This window comes from Callithrix jacchus, chromosome 5 (genome assembly GCF_049354715.1).
Source record: "Callithrix jacchus isolate 240 chromosome 5, calJac240_pri, whole genome shotgun sequence".
In the NCBI taxonomy this organism is placed as follows: Eukaryota; Metazoa; Chordata; class Mammalia; order Primates; family Cebidae; genus Callithrix; species Callithrix jacchus.
The window spans coordinates 135,496,109-135,504,720 of record NC_133506.1 but is presented as its reverse complement, the minus strand read 5'-3'; the positions used below and the strand labels follow the sequence as shown (position 1 = coordinate 135,504,720).

The window sequence follows — 8,612 nt, the reverse complement described above, 5'->3', positions numbered from 1 at the left end:
TTGTTGAACAGGGAATCCTTTCCCCATTGCTTGTTTTTGTCAGGTTTATCAAAGATTGTATGGTTGTAGATATGTTGTGTTGCCTCCGATGCCTCTGTTCTGTTCCATTGGTCTATATCTCTGTTTTGGTACCAGTACCATGCTGTTTTGATTACTGTAGCCTTGTAGTATAGTTTGAAATCCGGTAGTGTGATGCCCCCTGCTGTGTTCTTTTTGCTCAGAATTGACTTGGCTATGCGGGCTCTCTTTTGGTTCCATATGAAGTTCATGGTGGTTTTTTCCAGTTCTGTGAAGAAAGTCAATGGTAGCTTGATGGGTATAGCGTTGATTCTGTAAATTACTTTGGGCAATATAGCCATTTTTATGATATTAATTCTTCCTAACCATGAACATGGAATGTTTCTCCATCTGTTTGTGTCCTCTCTGATTTCGTTGAGCAGTGGTTTGTAGTTTTCCTTGAAGAGTTCCCTTACGTTCCTTGTGAGTTGTATTCCAAGGTATTTTATTCTTTTTGTAGCAATTGTGAATGGCAGTTTGTTCTTGATTTGGCTTTCTTTAAGTCTGTTATTGGTGTAGAGGAAGGCTTGTGATTTTTGCACATTGATTTTATGTCCTGAGACTTTGCTGAAGTTGCTTATCAGTTTCAGGAGTTTTTGGGCTGAGGCGATGGGGGTCCATAATTTGATTGCTGTTGTGCACTATCATTTCCAAAATCACTATAGTTCCCACCACCGCCATAGTTACCACCACCAAAATTTCCTCCTTCATTGTAACCATCATCTCCTCCACCACCGCCACCAAATCCCCCACCTTGGTTTCCATGTCCTGGCCCGCCACCACCATAGCCCCCTCTACAACTATAACCAGGACCCCTGCCATAGTTACCACCATCGCCACATCCATGATATCCGCCGTCATCTCCTCCATAACTACTTCTGCTGCCTCCACCTCCACGACCACAACCTCCTCTTCCACCAAAGTCTCCACCACGGCCAGAATTACCTCCTCCACCTCCAAAGTTTCCTCCGAGACCCATAAAATTGCCAGATCCACCTCCACGGCCTCTCTGTGATCCAGCAGACTGCATCTCTTGTTTAGAAAGGGCCTTTTTCACTTCACAATTATGCCCATTAATAGTGTGGTATTTCTGAACAACAATTTTATCAACTGTATCATGATCATTGAAAGTTACAGAAGCAAATCCTCCCTTTTTCCCACTCTGCCTGTCTTCCATAACTTCTATGGTTTCAATCTTGCCATGCTTTTCAAAGTCGTCTCTCAATTATACTCTTCCGTATCTTCTTTAATACCACCAACAAAAATTCTCTTCACTGTTAGATGGGCGCCAGGCGCTACAGAATCCTCTCTAGAAACAGCTCTCTTTGGTTCCACTACACGCCCATCAACCTTGTGTGGTCGAGCACACATTGCTGCATCCACCTCTTCAACACAAGAATAAGTCACAAAACCAAAGCCCCTGGAACGTTTGGTTTGGGGATCTCTCATGACCACACAGTCTGTAAGTGTGCCCCATTTCTCAAAATGTTCTCTTAAACTATCATCTGTAGTTTCAAAGCTCAGACCACCACCAATAAACAGTTTTCTCAACTGCTCTGGTTCCTTTGGATCATGGCCCTCCTCCCCCTGACGGCCGGATTCGGGCTGGGGGCGACCGGGCGGCGGTTTTACCTCCATTTTGAGACCGGACTCGCCTCTTCCCATGCATACAGTTTTTATAGTTTCTCCCATCCGTCAGCATGCTGTGAGCATTTCCGCGTATAGATACGCTTCCTTGTAAATGCAATTTTTCATGCTTGTACAACTGTCATTGGACACTCGTCTTGATTGTTTATGTACCAGGCACTGTGACGACCACTTTACAAAGATGATATCATTTAATCCTTGCTTTGTATTAGTAAGCAGGTGAAATTATTAAATAATAATTTTAAAAATGAAGGAAGTCCTTTTTTTGAGACAGAGTCTGGCTCTGTCACCCAGGTTGGGTGCAGTGGCACAGTCTTGGCTTACTGCAGCCTCTTTGCCCCCAGGCTTAAGTGGTCCTCCCACTTCAGCCTTCCTAGTAGCTGGGACTACAGGCATGTGCCACCATGCCCTGTTAATTTTTTGTATTTTTTATAGAGACAGGATTTCTTCATGTTTCCCAGGTTGGTCTCAAACTCCTGGGCTCCTGCAATCCTCCCGCGTTGGCCTCCCTAAATGCTGGGATTAAGGGCAGGAGCCCCTGTGCCTAAAAATGAAGACTTAAGTCTTAATCACCTGCTGTATTAGTTTCCTGTTGCTGCTAGAACAAATGACCACACAGTTAGTGATTAAAACAAGACAAATGTATTCTCTTACACGTTTAGAGGTCGGAAGTCTGACACAGGTTCTCACGAGGACGACGCCAAGGTGCTCACAGAGTTGGTTCTTTCTGAGGGCTCCAGGAGGAATCCGTTTCCCCACCCCTTCCTGTTCTTTAAGGACACCCACTTTGCTTTGCTCATGGCCCCTTCTTTCACCTTCAGAGCCAGCAGTCGTGTTCCGCTGACCTCTCCTCTGACCCTCATGCTCCTGCCTCCCTCGGATGAGGCCCCTTGTGGTTCCACTGGGCCAAGTGTTGTAGCTTGCTTTCACCAGAGGCTGGCTGCTGCCACCACCAGCAGCAGAGGGTGTCGGGGGCAGGGTATTCACTGGGGAATTCTACTGCACATTTTTGTCTTAGAGTGGGAGCAAGCCAAAGTGCTTCCAGCCCACAGTGAGACTGAGTGCTGGGGGTGGGCACTCAGGCTTAGGCTTGAAGGGGAGAGGGGCTGCTGTCCCCTGGAGTCTGGCCCGTAGATATTCTCGGTTTTGCTTGCACTATTTGCAATATAATTCACAAACGTAAAGCTCACCATTGCACACTGTAAAATTCAATGTTTTTAATATATTCATAAAGTTGTGAAACCATCATCACAATCCATTTTAGGACATTTCTACCATCCCCAAAAGAATCTCCCATACTTGTCTCCCACTCCCCTATTCCTGGAAACCCTCAATCTGTGTAGAAAGTAAAAAGTTCCTCTTCAAAGTTTCCCTTCTTGTTAAAGAAGAAGAATCCTGGAGAACGATCCAAGATGGCCGATCGCTAACATCCCGGGATTGCAGCTCTCAGGGAAGGCGCGGAGAACTAGAGGACGCCACACTTTCAGATAAATTCTCGTCGCACACGGAGCAGAAGATCCCCCAGTGGAGGAAACACACGGGTGGCCAGTGCGACTCTCGTGGCGGGCGCAGCGGTTCCGCCGGCACCTTGGCGCGGCAGCTCTTGGAGCAGAGTAAACAGGTTCGGAGGACCCACACGGGCCCCCAGCACAACACCAGAGCCCGGCGCAGCGGCTGTGAGGGCACCTCGGCGTGGCAGCGCTCGGCGAAGAGTAAACGGGACCGGTTCCCCTTCTGACCGAGGTTGGGAGCCCCGGGAAGGCAGAGTCGCCTACTACGGACACAAGAAGGAAGCCAGACAGGAGAATCCTGGGCAGAAAAGCACCATCAGTTTCAACGCCGCTGCTCTGGCCCTGGGAACTAACAACTTGGACGTCCAATCAAGAGACCTAATCTGAAAGTTGGTAATTTCAAAGACGACAGGAGGATAAATTTACAATGACGGGAAGAAACCAGTGTAAAAAAGCTGAGAATACTCAAAGTCAGAACGCCTCTCCCTCTAAAGATGATCACAGTTCCACATCAACAATGGAACAAGGCTTGATGGAGAACGAGCGCCTCCTGATGACAGAATCACTCTTCAAGGAATGGATAATAACAAACTTCGGTGAGTTAAAAGAACACGTTGTAGCCCAACGTAAAGAAACTAGGAACTTTGAAAAAAAGTTTGATGAAATCCTATTGAGAATAGACAACTTAGAGAGGAGTATGAGTGAATTAATGGAACTGAAGAATACAATACAGGAACTCCGAGAAGTATGCACAGGTTTAAACACTCGAATTGTTCAAGCAGAAGAAGGGATATCAGAGGTCAAAGTCCAACTTAATGAAATAAAACGCGAAGAAAAGATTAGAGAAAAAAGGATAAAAAGGAATGAGCAAAGTCTCCAAGAAATGTGGGACTATGTGAAAAGACCAAATTTACGTTTGATAGGTGTACCTGAATGCGATGGAGAGAATGAATCCAAGCTGGAAAATACCCTTCAGGATATTATTCAGGAAAATTTTCCTAAACTAGCAAAGCAGGTCAACATTCAACCCCAGGTAATACAGAGAACACCACAGAGGTATTCCTCAAGAAGAGCAACCCCAAGGCACATAATTGTTAGATTCACCAGGGTTGAAACGAAGGAGAAAATACTAAGGGCAGCCAGAGAGAGAGGTCAGGTTACCCACAAAGGCAAGCCTATCAGACTTACAGCAGATCTCTCAGCAGAAACTCTACAAGCCAGAAGAGAGTGGGGGCCAATATTCAACATCCTCAAAGAACAGAACCTTCAGCCCAGAATTTCATATCCAGCCAAACTAAGCTTCACAACTGAAGGAAAAATAAAATCTTTTATGAACAAGCAAGAACTCAGATATTTTATTACCACCAGGCCTGCTTTACAAGAGCTTCTGAAAGAAGCATTACACACAGAAAGAAACAACCAGTATTAGCCTTTCTAAAAATACACCAAAAAGTAAAGAGCACCAACATAAAGAAGAATTTACACCAACGAATGGATAAAACAGCCGGTCAACATCAAATGGCAGTAACCCTAAATTTAAATTGACTAAATTCCCAATCAAAAGACACAGCCAAAACCCAACGGCATGTTACATCCAGACCTGTTTCACATGCAAGGATACACAAAGACTCAAACAAAGGGATGGAGAAAGATTTACCAACCAAATGGAGAGCAAAAATAAATAATAAATAAATAAAAAGCAGGAGTTGCAATTCTCATATCAGATAAAATAGATTTTAAAGCAACAAAGATATAGTGGTAAAAGGATTAATGCAACAACAAGAGCTAACGATCCTAACACCCAGATACGAAACTTAGATTCAATGAGACAGAAAATTAATAAGGATATCAAGGACTCGAACTCAGATCCGGAACAAGTAAACTTAATAAATATTTATAGAGCTCTCCACTTCAAATACACAAAATATACATTCTTGTCAATACCACATCACACCTACCCATAAGTTTAAATGAAACATTGATTGGCCATTATTAATACCCAATTTTTTTCAAAATAAAGCAATATTTCCATTTACTCTCTCTCTTTCTCTTCCTCTTTCTTCCTCTCCTTTACTTATTTTTTTTTTCTTTCCTTCTCACACACACAAAAAAAGAAATCAACTTGTAAACCTCTAGATCCAGGTTGTCAATGTCTCTCTCATTGCTTGATTTCCTTCCTTCCCTTCCCTCCCTCCCTCCCTCCCTCCCCGCTTCCTCCCTTCCTTCCATCCTTCATCCCTTCCTTCCTCCCTACCGTCCTTCTTCCCTCCCTCCTCCCTTCCTGCCATTCCCCCCCCCCAAAAAAAGAAGAAGAATCCTACATGATAGAAATAATAGTCTCTTTTAAAGACTAACTTTCTTCCCAGCCTTCTTGCTTTTTGCTAGTAACTCTCTGTTAGGCCCTATCCTATGTGGCTGGTAGATATAAAGAAATAAGTACATTCTATGTCCTTCTACTTTAACCAAGATATTTGTGCCGGGCATGCTCACAGACACATAGTACATTCTTTGTCCTTGTACTTTAACCAAGATATTTATGCTGTTACTTTTCTAAGTCCTTTCACAAGCAACTTCCTCTTCCTTCCTTATTTAGACTTCCTCTTTTCATTTGTTCTCCATTGCCTTTATGTATTTAGAAAACTTTTAAGTAGTTAGCTAATCAAGTTTAGTTTAGATTGTGAGGTCTGGCTCCAATCAGCAGAGAGCAGACACAAAATTAAGGATCAAATGCATAAAGGATAAATATTTCTGCCTCTCTTTGTTCATTGTGCTTTTGTGGCAAGATAGCTGGTGAACAGCACCCTTTCTGCAGAAAGTACAACTGCCTTGCTGAGAAAACTTTTTGTCTAGATGTTAATTTTTCCTTGTGGTCCCTAAGAACAAGTGTCCTGTCTCTGACAATCTGCTTTCTATCTCGACAGCTTTGCCTATTCTGGACATCTCATATGAATGGAATCTCGTAGTATGTAGCCTTAAACATTTTTTAAAAAATTTTTATTATGTGTAGAAGCAAGGTCTCCCTATGTAGCCCAGGGTGGTCTCAAATTCCTGAGCTGATAAGATCTTCCCACATGGCCTCCCAAAGTGCTGGGATTGCAGGCCCTGAGCCACGGTGCCCAGCCAGTATGTAGCCTTTTGTGATTGGCGTTTTGCACTGAGCATGATGTTTTCTAGGTGCACATGTAGTAATGAGCATCAGCTCTTCACTGTTTGATGGCTGAATACTCTTCCATGGCATGTAGACACATTGTGTGTATCCATTCAGCTGCTGGTGGACAGCTGAGGGTATTTCCATGTTGAGCTCTTACGAATAATGCTGCTGGGAGCATTTGCATGTGTGTTTTTGCTGGTGTATACCCAGGAGTGGGATGGCTGGCTCATGTGGGAATTCTATGCTTTGCTTTTTAGGAACTCCCAAACGCCTCCACAGTGGCCACACCATTTTCTCTTCTCACCAGCAATGTGTGAGGGTCCCGATTTTTCCACATCCTCAGCAACATTTGTGGTTTTCTGCCCTTCTGATTTGAGCCATCCTGGTGGGTGCAAAGTAGCATCTCATGGTGGCTTTGATCTGCATTTCCCTAATGTGCACATGTTCTTTCTCATCAGAACTGAAATTTAAGAAACGGGATATTTTACTTCAAGTTCGGATTTCTGTCATCTCTTGAAAAACATGAATGTTAAGACAGATCTCTCCCTGTGTGGGCACTGGCTTGCTTCCTCTTTTTCCTGCCTCTGTCTGTCATTCTAAATGTGGGGACCCACCGGCCCTGGCCTCCCAGGAGATGCCCCACGTGGAGTAGGATCAGCTTGGCCCGACGCTGCATGCTGCTGCAGACTCAGTCCCTTTGGGAGCCATCCACGGCCACCTGTGCCACAGGTTTCTCTCTTATGGGTCCCCGGAGGTAGGGATGTGGGTCCAAGAGGAGCTGCGAGTCTTGTTTGTGAAAACCTGCCCAGCACCAGGGCTTTTCTGCTGAGCATCCTCAGAGCCTCTGGGGAGAGGCCAGGCCAGTGGCTGGCAGCAAGCAATGGAAATGGTGTGAACAAGAGCTTAGGGACTGGGATGAGGCCAGGGCCTCCAGAGGCTAGCACTGCTGGATTTAGAATTTGCCTTTGGGTTGGGAGGGTTTGGAGTAGCAGAGTCTACGTGGGAAGACCGTCAGGACAAAGAGAACTCTGGAGGGAGCGGAGCCTGGCAGGGGCTGGTGCGTGGCTGGCAGCTGTGTCACATTATTTCATCGTCATTGTATCAAAGGACTTGTTGCCTTGTAGACATACACTAAGACTTTTTTTTTTTTGAGACAGAGTCTTGCTCTGTCACCCAGGCTGGAGTCTAGTGGCAAGATCCTGGCCTCCTGCAACCTCTGCTTCCCGGGTTCAAGTGATTCTCCTGCTTCAGCCTCCCAGGTAACTGGGATTATAGGCGCCTGCCACCACACCCAGCTAATATTTGTATTTTTAATAGAAACAGGGTTTCACCATGTTTCCCAGGCTAGTCTCAAACTCCTGAGCTCAGGCAATCCACCCACCTCGGCCTCCCAAAGTGCTGGGATTATAGGCATGAGCCACTGCACTCAGCTGATTGCTTTTTAAGAGATGGAGCCTCACTCTGTTGCCCAGGTTGGAGTGCAGTGGTGATCATTGTTCACTGCAACCTCGAAGTCTTGGGCTCAAATGATCTTCCTGCCTCAGCTTCCCGAGTAGCTGGGACTACAGGCTAATTTTTTTGTCTGTTTTCTTTTTGAGACAGGGTCTTGCTCTGTCACCCAGGCTCGTGTGCAGTGGTGCAATCTTGGTGAACCCAACCTCTGCCTCATGGGTTCAAGTGATTGATTCTCCTGACTTAGCCTCCTGTGTAGCTGGGATTACAGGCACATACCACCACACTTGGCTAACTTTTGTACTTTTTTTAGTAGAGACAGCGTTTTACCATGTTGTCCAGGCTGGTCTCGAACTCCTGACCTCAAGTGATCTGCCTGCCTTGGCCTCCCAAAGTGCTGGGTTTATAGATGTGAGTCACCGTGTCTGGCCTACATGCTAATTATTATTATTATTTGTAGAGACAGGGTGCCACTGTGTTGCCCAGGCCTGTCTTGAACCCCTGGCCTGGAGCCATCCTCCTGCCTGGGCCTCCCAGATGGTTGGAATTATAGGCGTGAGCCACTGCACTTGGCCAATGACCATGTAATTTTTCTACAGCACTGTCACCCCTCTGTTATCCTGTCGTCCCTCTGGTTGGCTTTCTGTAGAGCCTGAGGCCTCTGTCTGGGTTGGCATGGGCGTTTGGAGAGTGAGAATGGAGGAGGTGCTCTTGGCCTTCTCAGCCGCCTCAGCTGGGAACAAGCCTGCCCACTTCTTGGCTTCCACTTCTTTGAAAAGAGGAGAGGCTTCTGG

The 8,612-nt window shown here is 45.6% G+C and overlaps 1 pseudogene; it reads right to left on the bottom strand.

Moving 5' to 3' along the window:
• Nucleotides 1-635: 635 nt before the first annotated feature.
• LOC100410091 (heterogeneous nuclear ribonucleoprotein A3 pseudogene) lies at nt 636-1,720 on the bottom strand (annotated as a pseudogene).
• Between the last annotated feature and the right edge of the window lie 6,892 nt (nt 1,721-8,612).